Consider the following 8,164-nt stretch of genomic DNA (forward strand, 5'->3'; position numbering starts at 1 on the left):
TGGCACTAAAAGGTTAATACTCTTATTGTGTTTGCAAAACAACATAGCATTTCCACCTACACTAAGCCCTCCGACAAATCCACCAAGCGTTTATTTATCATGGCATGTGTTTCACAGGACGTTTTCACAAGCACTCCACTGCACCAGGTGAGCTACTGAGCAAGTTTACTACATCAGAAAAGTTATACATACGGAGTTGGATATGTGATGTAAATGTCAAAACATATAGATTTTTCAAATCACACAAAAAGTGTTTTGAGGTCATTTTATTGTGCAAGGAGCCTCGCAAAGTAAATTGTGTGTGAACGTTTTCGAGTTGTAGATGTTTTTGGAGGTGTAAAATGTAGGTAGATGCCTAGGTTGGCAAAAAGTTATGACAACTAAAGCTGAAATTATTGGCACCTATAACTCACAAAATGGGCATTGAGTTATATAGCAACACTCTGGAAATTACCTCAACATCATAACATCCTGCTTGTGAGTTTAACACTCACATTATCTACGGAAACAAGTGTTACAAGTGTAGTAGTTTTTCTTCATGAGCTGAACAATATGATGCATTACGATTCAATGTAACAACAATGATTGTATCAGTACAATGTATATAGACTAATAAAGTCTTGTACCTGATTACATGATCCCTTTTTCTTCTTCATTCAGTTGTCCTTTTCTCTCTCCATCACACAGTCTTGTTAGGCTACTGTATCCAAGGGAGAATTAAATTTAACCAACTTTACGGAGACTAATTTAAACAGAAGCCTGAGCTATAACCCCTCTCTCTCTTCACTTCTCTTTCATTGCTTCTGCTGCTCATCGGCTGAGAGCCAGAAGATGTATGTCAGCTTTATATAATGGCAATCTTTTAGGTTTCATTCCTCCTTGCTCAAGGGTCTGTGTGTGTTTGTGCATGTGTGTGTGTGTGTAGCATAGTGTGCACAATGATGCTAATTTGGTGTAAGGCACACCAAAGGTTACAAAGGGCTGATGATGTTTGTGTAATTAACAGATCACTCACTTATTAAGAGCCATAGAGAAATAGAAAGCAAGGAAAAACAAGCAAATGGAAATTTTGTCAATATATTAAAGAGACTGACACATAAAACAGATGCATTGGATGCACATATTGTGTTCTTCATAAAAAGAACAAATCAGCACAATTGTGAAATATAACAAATCTATACCTGTTACACATGCACACATAATGCCCTCATGACTTTTGTCTCAGTTTGTAGAAAAGATGATTGGTGGATGTTGGCGAGTAGAACATAACACTATCTACGTCATATGCTCGTGTGACCCATTTTAATGATGCTCACAGAAACTCTCCAGACATCAGTTCGACATGCAACAGTTATCATCAGTCTGGTGATGGCACTGAGGATTTGGTTAGTGACACACCAAAAAGTATAGGTTACAAATAGAGTGTAACATCTTTATTAGGACTCCAATTCCTGACTGCTCTCAATTCTGACCTTCGATATTGTGAATTTTGTATTTAGTTTATACTATAAAGAATAATCATGTATTTCAGACTATGTCAGCATCCATGTTACAGAATAAACCACATTAGTTATCAATTATAATAACTTGGAATTTCCTCCATCATTATTCCAGTCTTCAGTGTCACACAATCATCTAAAAATCATTCTAATTTGCCGATTACATGTCCAAGAAAGAGTTCTCATTATTTTCAAAGCTGAAAAACAGTTAATAGTAGAAACTGTAATGTATTTCTTTCTGTTTTTATGAATGGAAAATTAAAAAGAACAACAATTATTTGAAATAGACATAGATATTTTACCATATTTTTCAATGATGTCCTCAGTTTATACTTAAGTTTTGGATTACTTTTTTATACTGAAATAACTTTGGTGGAAAATGGCTGCCTTTCAGTCTTAAATGAACATTAAACATGCACAGACAAAATCATGAAGAAAAGAGAGTGCCACGGAGCCTTCTATGTCCCGTTTAAATCCCAGAGCCTCCTGCCATCTCTTGACATTTATCTTTTTGCCTTAACTAGAAAAATTAATCCTGGTTTCAGTATGTGTGTGTGAAGAGAGAGAAACAGCCAAAATCAACAACTAAGCAACTTACATGCATATTATTTGTCTCATAACTGAAAAATGTACAACTGCTATGAAATTGCATATACGCATTTACAGATTTCCTTATCAAAACAACCATGGATCACATAATTAGAAATAAAACAATTTCCAAAGTGTATCTCAGATCTTCTATACTGAAACACACAAAAAAAGCTGTACCCTTTACTGTAAATATGCTAAATATATGATATACTGAAACATAGCTAAGGCAAAGCAAGCAGAGATGTACAAAAAGCACTTTTAAAAGCACATTCCACCCCAACAAAAACACAGCAATCAACACTTTCAGAACCGGCCCATGAAAGAAGGAAACTGACAGACGTTATTCTAAGAGAAAAGAGGAAGTTGGACATGCAGATGCTCTGTTTTTCTGCACTGGAGCTGAAACATGGATTTCGGTGGACAGACGCGGCAGATTGATGCATCACAGCATGACCTCCTATCTGAATTAAAAGAACATACATTTAACACAAGAATCGAGTAGAGTCTAAAACATCTTTTAGACTCTATTCACAATTGCTTTCACGTTAGTCTCAGTGGTCACACTGCAACTTCCAGTCCAGCGCAGTGAATGAAATTGTGAGAATATTGAGCACAAAAGGAAATCTTGAGAAAGTCTCACACATCAGGGTAAAGCAAGATTGATGCAATCCAACTTCACACTAAAGCTTCTGGAGCAAATGATCACATTGTTTTGTTTTAATGTGCTTAAATGTAGCTAATAATTAAGTTACGTTTAAGTTGTTTTTAAATTAGGTTTAGGTCTATATATACTTCAATATAATATAATATAATTAGTTGTGATAGACTGTTAGAAATTTGACAGAACAAGTTTTTTTTTTGCTGAGAAAATATGATGCAAGAAGCTTTTGTGCATTGACTTGCATAATATTTTTTTTCCACACCATGGAAGTCAGTGGCTACTGTCAACTGTTTAGTTGCCCACATTCTTGAGAGTATATTCTTTTGTGCTCAGAAGAAAGAAACTTAGATTTGTAAGAAGTGGAAGGTGAGTAAATTATGACTGAATTTTCATTTTTGGGTGAACAATACCATTAAACCCCCAATAAAAGCCACTTATACCTAAAATTCTATGGCTTTTTATGATCTTATGCAGTCAGTGTTTCTATAGTGACTGACAGATCCAGAGTTTTCCCACAGACCTTGACTCCATCGTTGCCATTCACTACTTTCTCCTGTTTATTCTGTTCCTCATTCCCCGTTCTCTACATTTTGTCCCCTCATCTTTTGCTTCATCCATTGTTTTAACAGCATCTCAGCATTGGCTCCCTAGAGTGACCAGTGCTACACTTACAGGAAGTCCAGCGTCTGCTTCCTGTCAGGTTGAAGAGAACAATCAATCATTTCCTCTTTTGACCTTCACAAATACGTTTGGCCATGTTATATGCTTGTGTGTTTATAGTAGTTTGTACATAACGGCTATAGAACATTTACACATGTGAACCAGACTTCTTGACCGTTTACAAGTGGCTCTTATTGTACTTGGAGATCACTGTTTCCTTTTTTCTGTTGAACAGCAGTCAACACAGATCTATAAGTGCACCTGGATAATAAGGTGCTTGATATGGCATAGACTGACTGATAAAATGTCCTTATTTGTGTATTAGATAATCATTTGATTTGCCAAGTTTGCAAGATTAGCTGCATTAAATCTTTGTACGTTTTTCAGATTTGTTGGAGATGGCAAAATTAAAAATATTACTAAATAATACAATTTGTATCTATTTTATTTACATTATTTCGTGTTATGACTGAAAAAAATTTCACTTGTATAGCCCCACAGAAACCATACAAATTAAATCAGAGGTTTTCAGAATATCCGACTAAATTAACAACAAAATAAGAAAGCTGTAAGACCCACCAAGTACTTTCAAGGTTCACACACACATATAATCTCTAACTATCAATAATTCAAAAGACATTTCATCTTAAGATATATTATTAAAAAATAAATAAAGCAATACTTGTATTGTTTCTCAGTTATTTTGGTAAAACAAAATTAATGTGAGGAAAATGAATAGGGTTAAACTTGTGACAGGAAAGACTAAATACCACAGCTTAATAAGGAAAAATATTTGAATGGCTATGTTGTGTCTTGTTACTGATTGGTTTACCAAACCAAATTCACTACAACAATAGATTGGTGTTGTGAGTCATAACTTTCTCAAGAGAACTTTCAGAGAGTTGCTTCTCTTGCCTTGATTTTAAAACTGGCTCAGATTAACTGAATATTATTAATTCTGTGGTATTAATGCAATGTGAATGACTCAAACAACAGAATGCTGAAGCACTGGTTTAAATAGTCGGCTCCCACACTTTTCGGCAGTTTGTGCTTTTGAACCCTTTGTGACAGTAACTTCCATAGGAAATCACTTGTTCATTAGAAGTTTTGAATTTCAATTTGAGGAAGGGGAAGCTTGTAGCTGCTTGTGCGTATGCCTGCCACAGCTCGGGTTCCCTGTCTGTCATTCTTTCTCATGCGTGGAGTCTGTTTTCCCAGTGGAGGTTTCTAACATAATTCTGGAATTTGTCACTAGTACATTACTCTAGTAATGAAGTAATCAGAGATGGAGATTTTCCTTGCTTACATTTTTATTTGTTTATTTATTTGCTCTTATTTTGTTATGTTTTGTATTTTATTACTATATTACAGAATGCTGTTGTTCCGGATATTAGCGAGCTGTGAACAACACCAGCAGCACAATTGCTTTTATTCAACTGTTAAATTAGAAGTTAATAATGAGCAACTTACATTTTAAACACAATATTGAGATTTATTTGATCTGTTTTTACTCTGCGAACAAAAATATTTGAAAACAAAGTAAAATCTAAATTGTCAGTCCCTGGTTCCCAACAGCAGAAAGTAGTGGTGTTTCACTCTTGAAGGAATCATTAGCCCCTTTCACACATACTGATTTTACTGGTAAGTTACCGTTACGAGACCATGTGTAAACAGGACCTTTTCAAAAATACCGTTTAATTAGTTCACAGCAATTTTCCAGTATGAGAAGTCGTAACATTACCTGTCAATTACCTGTAAATCTCCTCTGTGTAAATACAGAACGAGAATACCAGAATAAGCACGTACAAATTCAGAATACGCTAACGTAAAACATCTACTCTGGGCCTATTTAACTGCTCTGGGCCAAATCATAACATTCTGATGCAGTATCAAAAAAATATCAACAAACAAAACTGACCATGTATACCCCTCCATGTCTACAAACACATCACTGGGAGGTGAAGACTCTTAGAGGCCATTTCTGGTCAATGATCTCACAGAATTTAAAAAAGATGTGTGAATAGTTCTTTACCAGGATACCAGGATGCTCTTTAAAGAGGCTAATGTTTTTTGGCGGTTAAGTGAATGATACACTAACTTACTTATGAAGGCAGTGGCTGCATCTAAAATCATACACTTTCATACTATATTTCAGGTGAAAACAGTAGGACTGTGTGAAAAGAGTGTGTCCGAATTCAGAGTAGCCTACTCATAAAAGAGTAAGCGAAAAGTTCCCAAGTGACCTACTACTTCTGGTAAGACTGAGAAATACGCATCCAATACACTTTACTGTCCCATGAGGCCATGAGTGTTTGTGAAAAGGTGTCTTTGACTTTAGCTGGATTTAACCAACCACCGAGAACATTCACTTGCAGTCAGGCAGGAGTTGAAAAGGGAAGTCATCAAGTAAGATACGTACAGCTTTCTGTAGTGATGCTCACACATTTGCATATTTTATCATAGTTGAATTAGATGCACTCAGGGCCATTTCTAGTTTTTTATCAGTATCCATAATAAAAATGTCCACGTTATCCACGTCCATTATTATTCTGTTCATATGAATATACATGGTCTTTACCTGCAGCCCAGAGTCATTCACAAGCCACACACAAATAGTTGCTATAAAACATTAGAATAAATGTTCAAATTTTGTTTTCTAAAATGGATTGTAGGTAAATATCAACCTCATCAGACATGCATTTTATTTTCTGTCTCATAAAGTATGTGAGAAAACAAATCAGACCATTAATCAACTTTTCAAATATAGATCAGAGATTTCAAGCATAGATCACAGTAACAAAGCGCTGGTGCCGTTTTAATTCAGATAAAACGTCTTTTACATCATAAGTGAGTGGCTATATTGTTGTCGCAGGTTTCATTTCAGTAGGGTCAGTTAAGCACATTGGTCCGAGAGTCTGGCATATCAGCAGGTCAACAGAGGTGAGGGTGTGTCAAATCTGTCTAGAGGAAGAACGGAGAAGGCCAGGTCTTTCACCTCCGTCCAAAATCAACATTTGTTCCTGTGGCATTCATAATTGTGGCTGGGCAGCGCCGGCCGTCACACCCATCGAGGTGTTCTTTATGACCACAACCGGTCGACCAGCACAATGACCTCAGCGCAGTTACCTGCTCCATACACCCATAAACACACCACGCGTAATCATGCGAACACACACACTAATCAGGAGTTTAGGTTGGCTCAGACTGATGTCCGTTTGGGTGAGTCAAAAACTCAGTGTGTATAAACTGTGATCGCTGAGAACAGTTTGTGTGTACATGGAGGGAAGTGAAGAGAATGCTTTGTGTATTCGGATAAATGAATTAAACAATCATTGGAAACGGGCGAAAATATAATTCCCAGAGGAAGTGAGGCTCAGTTCAGGAATAATGAGGAGAAATGAAGATATATGCTGGAGGTGTGAACAGGGCTGAGAGTTCATAGGAATGAAGGCCCATTTTATTTCAAAACTTCAAGTTTAAAAGTAATATATATATATATATATATATATATATATATGTTTGTGTAATAAGCAGGACAAATATGACCTTGTCTATTAGAAGCCTTTAATTTCAGTGGAGAGATTTAAACAAAATCTTTACTATTTCATTGTCACAGTGTCTTTTAGATTGATAATCATATTTAAATCATCCCTCCTTAGCATCTTCATCCTCTTTTTAGCAGTGAAGAGCTGCTGAGGTCTGCATTCATTCAGCTGTAGGAGATTTGTCATGTTAGACAGAGTTAAACATTGCTTTGACTTAAATTTTTAAATTTTGACTTTAACTTCAAATGGTTGTATCTCTGTTTGACATATGAACATTTTTAGGAAAATATAATTTTTAGACTTCATTTAGTAATCTTCAAGCATACTTAATATTCTCTCTAGGCTGGACTGTGTGTGTATTTTTAGGTAGTCGTTACTGTACTGTACTACAAAAAGTGCATTAGTTTTTAATGCATAATTCAACTGTACAATGCCCTAGAAAAAAATTTGTCACTTAAGTCTCGCTCGTCAAAGATGTATTCATGTAATTAAATACACTCAATAAAACATCCAATTAAGTGTCATTTATAAACAAATGGTGCCAGACTGCAAAGATTTATATGACTTTCTGAAGAGTTCATAACACTAATTGTGTTAGCGTAATTTATTTACTTAATTATTTTAGAAAAGTCAATACATCTAATTTCATTACATATAAGTTGAAATTAGTATTTTAAAGGAAAGTAGCAAATGTATTATGAGCTGATTAGCATTTGATATTTGTGTTATAGCTTCATGAGCGTCTGCTGCATTGGCACAATGTGAGCTCACGCCTGACTGCACATGCTCCATAGGCTCAATGCTCTAGAATGACATCATGTCTTTCTGTGTTATCCTATCACTATTCATGTGGCTTATCCTGCCAGTGTCCACTATATCAACACACAAACTCCTCTAGGGCACAATTACCAGGGTCCGAAATGCAGGTTATACCATGAAGTCAGTGAAATATTATATAGCATCAGTCTTATCCAGTTTGATATTAATATTTTTTATTTTTAATGAATTAAAAAGATGGGTTAATGTATGTAAAATTAGAATATTATTTTCTTCCTAATGTAAAATACATAATAAATATTGTATTGATCTAGTTCCACGTTTTATTTTTCCACTATATCCCCATTCTTTATAAAAAAGAAACATGCCTTTAATTTAGGGTATCCAGGGGGTCTGTTAGTTAACATGTAATACTACTCATGCTGTATTTG

This window comes from Carassius carassius, chromosome 19, assembly GCF_963082965.1.
Source record: "Carassius carassius chromosome 19, fCarCar2.1, whole genome shotgun sequence".
Lineage (NCBI taxonomy): Eukaryota > Metazoa > Chordata > Actinopteri > Cypriniformes > Cyprinidae > Carassius > Carassius carassius.